Source organism: Carettochelys insculpta, chromosome 18 (genome assembly GCF_033958435.1).
Source record: "Carettochelys insculpta isolate YL-2023 chromosome 18, ASM3395843v1, whole genome shotgun sequence".
Taxonomy (NCBI): domain Eukaryota; kingdom Metazoa; phylum Chordata; order Testudines; family Carettochelyidae; genus Carettochelys; species Carettochelys insculpta.
Window position 1 is genome coordinate 24,063,133 of NC_134154.1, and position 11,661 is coordinate 24,074,793.

At 49.0% G+C, this 11,661-nt stretch overlaps 1 protein-coding gene across 3 annotated transcripts in view; it reads right to left on the reverse strand.

Moving 5' to 3' along the window:
• Window positions 1-10,386: 10,386 nt before the first annotated feature.
• Window positions 10,387-11,661, reverse strand: part of RFLNA (refilin A) — a 34,755-nt gene continuing 33,480 nt past the window's right edge. For all 3 annotated transcript variants that reach the window (XM_075012873.1, XM_075012872.1, XM_075012874.1), the window contains one exon: window positions 10,387-10,934. The gene's annotated coding sequence lies outside the window, so the exon portion shown is untranslated. The remainder of the gene's footprint in view (window positions 10,935-11,661) is intronic.

Genomic DNA, 11,661 nt, shown 5'->3' on the forward strand with positions numbered 1-11,661 from the left:
AAACAGTCCTACAGAGTACCCAAGAGCACCGTCCCGCTGAGCGTGTGAATGGAATGGAATCCAGTGGTTTGCTAATCCCGAGAACCTGTTCTCAGTGGTGGCCAGCTCATCCTTGGGCGTTACTCCTGGGCTGAATCTCACCCCTTCTTCTGTCATAACCTCTCGTAAACTCCGATGGTCGTTTATGGGTAATCATTGCTAAGGCGTAACTGCCGTTTGCTTCCAGTGCAGAAGGATAAACCGAATGGTAGCAGCACACATCTCAGAGAACCATCCTTACTACTCGAGGTGAGTCACATCTTCATTTTGGGGGGTTGGGGAGGAGGGCACTTGTTGGGCCAGAAAGGCTTGTTGGCGATGGACGGTGCACTGGGCTGGAACTCTGGTGATCTGACCCCTGAAGCTGAGCCCCTTGGGAAACTGACTTCCCTCCCCATACCACTGTTTCCCCTCCTCCTTTGGCTACTGAGATTGTAAGTGCTTTGAGACGGGGACGTTCACACAACATCCTGCTTCTGGCTAGTTGCTAATGAAATGCAAATGACCAATCATACAAACAACACCAGGAACCCCTTACAGAGATGCAAGCAGAATATTGATTAATGTAAAGTTCTCCTCCCCTACAACCTCTTCTCCTGTGCAGCAACTACACATGCCCTGGACTGCTCACACATGGGCTAAAGGCAGTGTGCACGAGCCAGCTTTGATGTTCCAAGTCCCTTCTGGGCAGATTTCTCGTAGTGGCTTCGTACAGAGACATGGCAAATCACCCCCTGGTGACAGGCAGCCTCCAGGGAGGGGCAAGGTGCTGTCCAGATGTTGCATTCCGTCACAGAGGTGGGGGGCTTATTCTTTGCACATACCTGAAAAAAGGCCTCCGGAGCTATTGAAGCTGAAAGGAAAGCTGCTGCAGGAGGGGGTGTTTTTCCCCTATAAAATGTGGCTCTGGATGAAAGAAGCCTCTTGAGCTTTGTGTTTCAGAAGATGAGTCTGTCAGTGGCAGACCAATGGAACGCCAAAGACACATGCAGCTGGGAGGGGCTGTGTCCACCGGTGGGGTGCCAAGCTGGGAAGCTTTCAAACCTGTGGGGGGTTCTCGCAACACTACCAATACGACTGTGGCTTTCAACCTGGGGGCTCCACGACCAGGAGGTTTGAGATATAAACTCTTTGCAGCTTGGGGCCATCTCACATCGAAGTTCAGTCATGAAGCTTGAAACAAACAGCAGCGTTGGGCTAGTGGTTCATCTGTGGCCTGGCTGACCCAGGTTGCAATTTCCTTTCTGCCACTGACTTCTTGTGGGACCTTGGGCAATTCACTTAGGCCCCGCCCTGCAGAGGTATTACAGCTCCAAACTTCCCATGACATCAAAGGGAACACCCTCAAATATAGTTGCGCATCTGAGCCTGCTCTCTCTGCCTTGGCACCAAGGCTGTAAAAGGAGATCATTGTGTTTCCGTACCTCTGGGGTGATGTTAGCACTTTGATGCTATAGGAATGTGTGCGTCACAGCAGCCGTTAGAAGCCTTTCAGTGGCCGCTGTGGTGGGACGTGACGGTGCTCACTCTTCAGCTCTGCTCCCTGTCGCAGGGGCTCCATTCGGACCAGCTGATTTTAGTGACAAAAATAAACACGCTCTGCCTTTCGCTCCCGTAAGCTCTCCGGAGCCTGCACAGTGAGAGGGAGAGCGCTGGCAACCAGCCCAGCTGGGCTGCAGGCTACGTTCCAGGGAGAAGGTCCAATCCATGACACCCACCAGCGATGGGTGAGCACAGGTGTGGCTCAGCTGGTCATTTGGCTGCAGAACCTTTTCTGTTGAGGGTGACGCCCAAGAAGGAAAGCCCCAGCCTTGGCTCTCAGAGCCTGGAGTGAACCGGCGGGGCTGTCAGCTGGAGCCAACTTTCCGACTGGGAGGAGAGTGCTCAGCGCAGACAGGGGAAGCTGCCTGAGGTGCGAAAGCCAGGAAGAAGACCACATATTGCTGAGTCCTGTCTCCTGGCGCCTTCTCGATTAAAGCTTTAGTATACATAGCCATCTCCAGCAGTCAGCACGTTCACCCTCTGAGCGCTCCGGCTCTAGAGACGGGGGACTCCTGGGTGCAGTTTTTACGGTGTCATTTCAGGATGCAGCGAGGGAGATTTATGTTAGACATTAGGGAAAAACTTCCTAACTGTCAGGGTGGCTAAACACTGAAATAAATTGCCTAAGGAGCTTGTGGAATCTCCATCGTTGGAGATGTTTAAGAGCAGGTTAGACGCTGATCTGTCAAGGATGATCGAGATAGTGGTGGGCAATTTGTGGCCCTCATGCCACATGTGGCACACTGGGGGTCCACCTGCAGCCCACAGACCCCCAGGCTTTCCCCCAACCCAAGGCACACCAAGGCCCTGCACTTTCTTGCTCCTTCCCGTCCCTGCCAGCACTTTCGGAGCATTTGAATCACCTGATTTGCTCTCCCTCCCTGCTCCTCTCCCCAGAACTGGAACAGCTGCAAATCAGCTGTTTGTGGTGTTCCAGCTCTGGGAGGGTGGGGAAAGAGCACACATCAGGTGGCTGAGGTGGTCTCAGCGTGCTGGGAGTGGGGGGAAGGAGCAAGGAAGTGCGGGGCTCTGGTGCCCCATTAAGTGAGAGGGGGAGCAGGTGATCCACTCGCCCTTCACAGTTGCCCGTCACTGATCTAAATGGTGCCTGGTCCTGCCGTGAGGGCAGGGGGCCAGACTGGATGCCCTCTCGAGGTCCCTTCCCGTTCTAGGATGCTGTGTTGGAGGCTGTGGTGTTCACAGGCGCTGAGGGGAGCTGCCAGTGTCTGTAGGCTCCTGTGGAAACCCCAGCTGAAGGGTGCAAGCCGGATTCGCAAACTTCCCCTGGAGTGGGCGGCAGATGTGGCTGTCAGGGAGCGGGAGGCGGGGGCAGCACTGCCATCCAGGTGATGCTAAATCCCCCTGGCCCTGCCCTTTCTGGATGTGGAGTCGGGCCCCCTTCCTATCTTGCCCCAGGGCCTGCAGTGGCTGTTCGACCCACAGCATGTGGACGGGAGCATCGCTTTCCACATGATCATGTACCAGGCACATCGCTAGTGCTGCCAAACAGCCCTGACCACGGCCGCAGCACCGCTTTGGAGCTGGCTGCGTCTGACTGACGGGAGCAGTGATTGCATCCTGGGTGCTGTTTGCACAGTGAGTATGTTGCTGAGGAACGTGCAGGTCCCTAAGGAGCAAGCAGTCCTGGAACATCTTAAAGACCATCAATTCTATTTATTAGGTAATGAGCTTTTTCTTTTTTTTTTTTTGCCTAATAGATAAAATTGTTGTTCTTTGAGGTGCTACAGGACTGCTTGTGTTTTGTGAAGCTACAGACTTACATGACTACCCTCTGCGATCCATAAGGAGTAGGCAAACGGAAGGGGCTAAGCCGTCCCTACCATAGCCAGTGCTGGCATTGAGCTGGTTGAAGGGCTGCTGCATTAGACGGGGAGCAGACCAGGGTTTAGTCCTGGCTAAACCCAGGCCTCTCCTGTTTGGTTGCGTTTACATGCTGCTCCTGGGTAGCTACCCACTGGTCGAAAGCTTTTTAGAGTCACTTTCCACTGATATACCATGAGCTACTTGGCTGGCAGCAGCACACAGCGAGTATTGCAAACAATTCTGCCTTATCGTCGGAGAGCGCTAGATTAGTCAGAACTGCCAAAAATATGCAGCTGCATCCTCTGCCAGGCCCTCGTGCTGATATAAGGGGAGAGGGCTTTTCCATGAGGCTTCCAGTGTGGTAACTTAGCCAGAAGGTAAAATCTGATCCATTAGCAAAGCTCTTTGCAACTCCATGCAGGTTCTCTGGACAGTGGCTCGGGGGGTTGGAGCTAGGAGTTTGGCTGGAAGGAAATGCCCTGTTAGAGGTATTACCGTGCAAACGAAAGGCTGGACAAGCTGTTGCCCAGATTTCAAGCAGAGATGCATGCCAGCCAGCTGACTTTATCGCCTGACCCTTGGGGGCGGGGGTGGACTCAGCATGGCATCTTGCATGAAAGAGGAGGATCAGTGCAGAGTAACGATCCCTGAGTCTGCAGCCTGGGAGGCTATCGGATGAAGAGATGCACCAAGAGAAGAGAGAGCTCTGGGCAGGGAAGAGAGTGGAAATGGAACAGAGGCTGCGAACATCCTTGACCTGAGCCTTGGGGCCTATGGTTAAAGGGCTGGGCTGTCGTTCGTGCTCAGGCAGAAGGTCCAGTGACGTCTTGGGGAATTTTGCCTGGGTGAAGACTGAGTATGAACAAGGCCTGGAAGGTTTAGGCATCTGTTTATATGTGCCGATGAAAGCCCCACCCAATTCAGCAAACCACCTGAACACATGCTTGCCTTTGAGTGAGTGCTTGCGTCCCTCTCCATTAGTTACCAAAGCACTCAGTGAAATGCTTGAAGCCGAGGACGTGTGAAGAAAGCATGTATGGAGGTGCTGAATCAGGGCCTAGTAATGCCCGTCTGTTTTCCATTCACAAAACCCACTGCTTGAGCAGACAGTTGAACAAATGTCCTGGAAATGCAGGCGCTAAGAAACTGTCGGATGTGGAGCAGAACCGGCTGGGACCAGAGGAGTCGGAGAGGCCTACAAAGGCTGTAGTTTCCGGAGGAATTTGTCAGGATGATAAATAGGGGGCTTTGAATGTGCTGCGTTTTCCTAGCTGGCCCCACACAAACCAGCCGAAGTGACTTTCACAGGCATGTGGAAGGGGATCGTCTTGTGTTTCTGGTAATCCAGGGCTCATGGAGTCAGACAAGGACTCAGTCGGAGCACTGCTTATGATCAGTGAGGGGGACAGGTTTAAAGGAAATGGGCAGATTTCAACGCTAGAGCTATAACTAATCGACTGCTGGCATGTTGCGCTCCTGCTCTCGTTATTTATGTTGCAAATGATAAATGACGGATTGATGTTTCTTACTGCTTTGTGAATAATCAGGTTATTGCACTGCAAAGCCCTGGGGGAGGGTAGAGTTTCTATGGTCCTTTATCAAAGAGAATGCAGCCTGCTCTTTGTGTGTGTACACGGCCCTCCTGCCGTGTCTGTTCATGCATCCAACACTCTGTCCATGCATGTTTGCAGACTCACAACTGGGGCACACACTTGTCCACACCCAAACTCACCTTTCTTCTCATACCTTTGCATTTGTTCATTCAACCCTGTGTGCACATACTACACACACACACACACACACACACACACACACACACCATCTTTCAGTGCACAACCAAGCTCACCCAGGTGCCTGAACGCCCATGGGCCCACCCACTCAGATGCATGCAGGACTTGAATATTGTGCCCAGTTCTGGGCACCATATGTCAAGGAAGATGTGGAAAAATTGGAGATGGTCCAGAGAAGAGCAACAAAATAATTAAAGGTCTAGAAAACATGATCTATGAGGTACAATTGAAAGAATTAGGTTTGCTTCATTTGGAACAGAGAAGACTGAGGGGGGTATTTCAAGTAACTAAAAGGGTGTTACAAGGAGGAGGGAGAAAAATTATTCTCCTTAACTTCTGAGGATGGAACACAAAGCAAGGGGCTTAAATTGTAGGAAGGGAGGTTTAGGTTGGACATTAGGAAAAGCTTGTTAACTGTCAGCCTGGTTAAGTATAGGAATTAATTGCCTAGGGAGGTTATGGAATCTCCATCATTGGACATATTAAAGAGAAACATCTATCAGGGACGATCTAGATGGTGTGTGGTCTTGCCATGAGTGCTGGGGCCTTGATCTGATGACTTCTCAAGGTCCCTTCCAATTCTAGTATTCTATAACTCTGTGACTTAAGTATTGGAGGGGTAGCCGTGTTAGTCTGGATCTGTAACAGCAACGAAGGGTCCTGTGGCACCTTATAGACTAACATAAAAGTTTTGAGCATGCACTTTCGTGAGCACAGACTCACTTCTTCAGATGCTGGTCTGTGACTTAAGACTCTGTTGCTGCTGGAATTGTGAGTCGCTCAACTCTCTTCCAGCCGATGGAGTCCCATGACGTAGTCTGACACATGGCAGATTCAGAGTTAGTGACTTTTAAAGAAACAAATGAAGTCGCCTTCCATTGAAAACCACTACTTAGCTTTTGGGTGGTGCTGTGGGAAGCATTTGGTGTAGCAGAAGTCTGGATGCTGGGGATACGGTCCATCTATGACCCAGCACTGGGCCCATCACCCAGCACAATGGGGATCCCGTGTTTGATTGGCCCTCGGGTTCTGTGGTCATAAGCCCTATTATTACTAATGATAATAGTATCCAAAGGCCCAGGCTAGTGATGCAAAGGGGCAGTAATCACTTGGGAGACTAACATTCCCATTTCAAGGAGCTATTAGGAGGGGTCAGCCTGCCTCCTTCGCAATGAGAACGGGAGCAAAGCAAGCCTAGGTACCGTTAGTCCTTTGCTGCTGCTCCACAATTCCACCCGGACCGTTCTTCCTTCTCTGCCTCCATCCTTTTTCTGCACTGTAAGTCACCTCCTCTGGCTGAGTGCTCTACGTGTGCCTGCTCCCTTTCTGCCGCCCTTCCGCAGCCCTCCTCTGCAGAAAGTAGCCTTCTGCTCGACTTGTGATGGGCTAGCGGGAAGACTCCCAGGTGGGAGAAATGTGCCACCAATGACATTCTTATGGTCAGTTGCCAGGAAAGAAGCCAGCTGTGCTGTGCGTCACTTCGTAGTGTGCAGATGGACTTTGTTAATGACAGACTCGTTAACAGTTCTTGCCACCAGATGCTTTTCACTCCCCTCCTTCAGAACTGTCTGTGTTATTAATGAATAACTCCGCTTGCCAGTGACTTACTAATAGTGTTTTCCTGTCACTGCCCCAGACAGCAGCTGGGGAGTAGGCAAGAAATTTGCAGGGTGCTCTGAATTCCCAGAGCACCCCTGGCTAATGCACTGCTAAGAACCACAGGAGAGGTCGGTACACATCCAGCCCAGCACGGGGTGGATACGGTTACATGAGTTGGGCACAGTTACCACTGAGGTCTCAGTCTACTCTTTCTTCAGACCAGCCTTATTAAACTGGTCAGTTTGGTTTACGAAAAACTGGGGCACTCTCTGCCAGAATCTGAAATGCTACTGACCACGCAGCATTCACAGCAATGTTCTCTCCAGAGGTCAGGTCCCAAGGGGCCAAAATCTTGTTCTTGCCATCTGCCGAGAGGAGCACTTTACCCTATGTTACTTTGCAAGTCTCTCTGATCACTTCTATGTGCTTCTGTTGTCTTATGCTGACTTCCTCATCTTGTTTATATTCTACATGAAAATCACCTCAGCAAAGCAAAAACAAAGCCAGCAGTCCTGCAGCACCTTAAAAACCAACAGTATTATTTATTAAGTAATGAGTGTTGGTGGGTGAGACCCACTTCTTCAGATTCTGGAGCCGAATTGAGAGAAAAACGGGACTGCTTGCTTTGTTTTGAAAAGATACAAATGAACATGGCTACCTTTCTGAGACCTCTGTGAAGCTTCGGTATCCCAGGATAGACATTTTTTCCTACATCCCTTCTCTCCATATACTTATCAATGGAATGGACAACAATCAAGTGCAGTCCCCAGCATATCGTTGCTCTGGGAGCAGTTTCTTTGTGTCCTTTTAAAGAATTGTGATGCCAGTGTGACTGGCTGGCCCTTTCTGCATTCAGGCATGCCCTAGTTCTTCAGAAGACCCACCTACTGACAGTACCGAGCTACGTTCCGATATTGCAAGCTGCCCCACGGAAGAAGTAGACCAATGAGGGAGACAGTGTGTGTAGGTGGGGCAGCGGGCGGGGCTTGCCTTGTATGGTTGTGCTAACCAAGCTTCTGTTCCGTCCACAGTTACCTTAGCTCAGGCATAATGGTCTCAAACTGGTGGCTTGGTGATCAGTGGTTTAAACTGCTTACATGCTTACTTTTGGCTGGCTTCCCACAACCAGGCAAGTTAATTGTCCAGCAATTTCCTTAATGGCTTATTGACCGTAGAGAGATCTGGAATAAAATTTAACAAATGGCTCTGTCCTCCCCATATGTCTCCATCGCAGTATTTTAAATGATGGAATGGAGCTCTCTGCTATTTCTTTTTGTTGTACCTGCATCTACAATTGAGCCATATTTGCTCAATTGACACCCACTAGCACTCACTTCTGACATTAATTTTTTTTGACTTTTTAAGTTCAACATTCTTGCTGTCTGCAAAACTTGCTTAAGTCTTTCCTTCTGTTCTTTAAGGTGCCTTGTCCAAATTAAAGCATCATCCATTATAACTTCAGCACCTTGTAATCCCTCTGAGACCTAGGCAATTACTCTTTGAAATTTCCCTGGAGCAGAACTAATACCAAATGTCATTTGCTTAAATTTATAAGAGCCAAATGGTTAACAGTAAAAGTGGCTAGCTTAGAACGTGCTTCATCTAATTTTACTTACCAAAATACATGTTCTTCATCCAACACAGAGAATGATTTTGCATCTGTGAGCTCAGCTGCCACAACCGTTTTCACTGGATAATGTTCATGTTTTGCCTAAATACCAAAAATAGATGCATAATGATATTTTAATTGCTTTTGAGTCACAACCAGCCCACTGTCTAGGTAGTTCTGCCTTTTTCAAATCTGCCATCCTCTCCATATTATTAGGTTCAATTTCTATTCTGTCTGTTAGAGCAAAGGGAGGGGATTTTTTCTGGTGGGTAGCTCACCAAACACGTGTGTGGAAAAAGAAAATGATCACCATCCTATCAAACTGAATGGACAAAGAGCTCCATTGCATTTGGTATCCTTCTCCCTTCACTTCTATGCGTTTTAACAGTTCTTTAGTTGATACCCATTGGTTTCATTCCTATTAAATCCTACATGCCTTGTCCATAAGGGTTAAGACAGTAATCTCCTTACAGATGTCCTCGGGCTTGGAGCACACTGGCTGTGCTTTCTTGATGTGAATCTGACACTTTCAGCTTTGTCTTTTCAACTAACTTCAGAGTTAGGCAGGATTTTGATTCCCTAACCCAAGTAATGCATCGTCCTTGACCTTGAGGAAAAGTATTAAAGTGAGGCTGCCTTGTAAAACAAGTTGTAAAACTTGCCTATTGTGTAGTAATTCCTGGCTCTGGACCAGGTTAAAATGTGTGATCAGCATTATCCCACAGTATTTGAAAGGCACCCAGAAAAATGATGAGAGAGGAATTAGTAGGTTGGACCTACAGTTATCCAGTCAGGTGTGATGAGATGAGTTAGGCAAAGGGAAAAATAGATGGAACAACTGGGAACATTTCAGAACAGTGAAATCTCTGATTGGGAAACAGTCCCCTGAGGGAAGCAGTAGAAACCCCTTTATTTGAATCATTTAAAATTGGCCTGGACTAAAAGTGCTTGAGAACATCTTAACAGATGAGACAGAGCATCTGGTACGCTCTCGTTTTATCTGTGGCTCTTAGGGCCTTTGCAAACATTAGTTGAAAGTCCCAGCATGAGGCAGTGTGGTGGAATGACTATGGAGTCAGCAGACATGAGCTCTATTTCCCACGTCTTTGGCAGGCTTGCTGGGTGAACTGGGGAAAATAGCTTATTTTGGTGCCTCAGTTTACCATTCTGTCCTTTGGCCATCTTGCCTAGTTAGCTTGTCAGCTCTTCGGGGCAAAGACTACCTCTCACTGTGAGTTTGTACAACACCCCTAGCACAAGACTGTGACCTCCATTGGAGCTGTTGGGAAATATTGTACTACCAGTAATCTATTATATATTTGAGAGAGTTTGTCTGCAGGTCTATCTGTCTGCGTCGCTGCTTGAATAGTAAGAGTGAGGACCACCAACTCTGGTATGCAGCTTCCTCACATCATAGCTTAAAGCAAAGTAATGGTTTGGTTGTGCCAGGACAATGGCATGTGCCTGGAATGTGATTGTTTCTCAAACCATGGAAAAGGAGGGCTCTGCTAGCAGGGACAGTTATACTATGCAATGACCATAGGAAGGCAGAGAGGGCCCAGAGATAGAGACCACAGCAGCTGTAACTCCACTGGGGCAGCAGGGAGCAGGGGTGGAGAAAGGGACAGCTAGCTACTATACATTTCAGAGAGTTTGTCTGTCTGTGTGTCCATGCCCCAGCTGGGAGACAAATAGTCCTCCTCTAGCTGTGCCCTCTGCAGTTGCAGCAGCCATGGGTAGGCACGTCTCAGAGAGGGCTGGGGTGGTCCTGTCTCTATGGGGCAGCCTGTCCGCCAAACCCCTCATCCTCATCCCACAGCAATGGTTTAAATGAAGAAACTCCAAAATTATTTGAGTTGAGGACCTGAGCAATGACGCTGCAATCTAGAGTAATAAATGTTATTTATTTATTTTTATATTACATATATATAATTTATTATAAATAAATTAGAGCGTGCAAACCTGTAAGCACGAGTGGGAAAGCAACGTGTTTTCTGGGATGATTTCTGTCCTGTGCCAACCCCCCTCCAGCACTGTAACGAGGGGGCTTGAGTTGTTACTGGTGGATGGGGTCAGGTCACCTTTTCAGCCTGCAGACAAGAGTGACTGACAGAATGAGAAGAACATTCCGGTTCCGTGCGCTGACTGGCCGCGCTGCCTCCCGTAGGCTGAAGGGCAGACTCAGCGCCGGTGATGGCGGTTGAGGTGTAGCTGGACAGGCTGTCGCTTTAGGGCTGCACTTGGTTCCTTGTGGGAGGCCTCTGACGAGCAATCTCAGGCTTGTCTCCCAGAGGTACCTCAGCAGGCTTGTTTTGCACACTGACAGGTCTCATCAAACTAGTTCCCCAGCATCTTTCCTACTGCTCCTCTGCTCTGTCGGCAAAGGCTGGGTCAACATCCTTCCCCTCAACAGAGCCGTTCAGTCACCTCTTCCTGGCACCAGCCACCCCCACGCCATCCTCCGTCAGTCCCAGGTGAGTACATGGCTGGCAAATGAACCCCACGTTTGTGCTGGTGGGAGAAGAGGGAGGCTGTAGAGAGGAGGAGAGGATGGTTTGGATGAACATAAGATTTGAGGTTCTGCCCATGGGACTAAGGAACCAGCACAGTGGGCAAATGGGGCAAAAATGCTTTAAATGGAGAGGCTGCAGTGGACGGAAATCCACGTGAGCTCATCCCATTGTGTTTCCAAAGGATTTTCCAGCATCCCACTTCATACTGTAAGTTCCTTGAGTTTTGTGAGAGAGTGAGTGGCAAAAACAAAACCCAGAACCATGACTCTGAAGCGATTAACATTTTAATTGAGTGATCCTATGAGCTCTTAAAAACAGCCAATAGGGAGCAGTCCTGCATTGGCAGAAGGATGTCTCAGTGCCCTCCTAATAGCTCTCTTCCACCTCTAGCAGCTATAAGTGCATTAACCTATCAATAGAGCCACTCGAATGGCTTGCGTTACATTGCTTCCATGCACTTAGCTGCAGAATAGCAACCGGGCTGCTTCTGACTTGGTTGTGACACAAGTGTGACCTGTGTGTATTTGGTCCCAAGTCTATAACCTACCATAATAATAATCCTTTGCACTTTAGATCTAATGATTTCCATCGGGGGATCTCAAAGTGCTATACATCCTTGTAAAGCAGAGAAGAATTAGGATGGTTCCACCCACATTTGTAAGGGATCCCAGTGTCCTGTCTTCAGAAAGTGGCCAGTGCCAGAAACATCTGGCGGTTGGAGATTTAGGAGCACAAGGGATTGTGT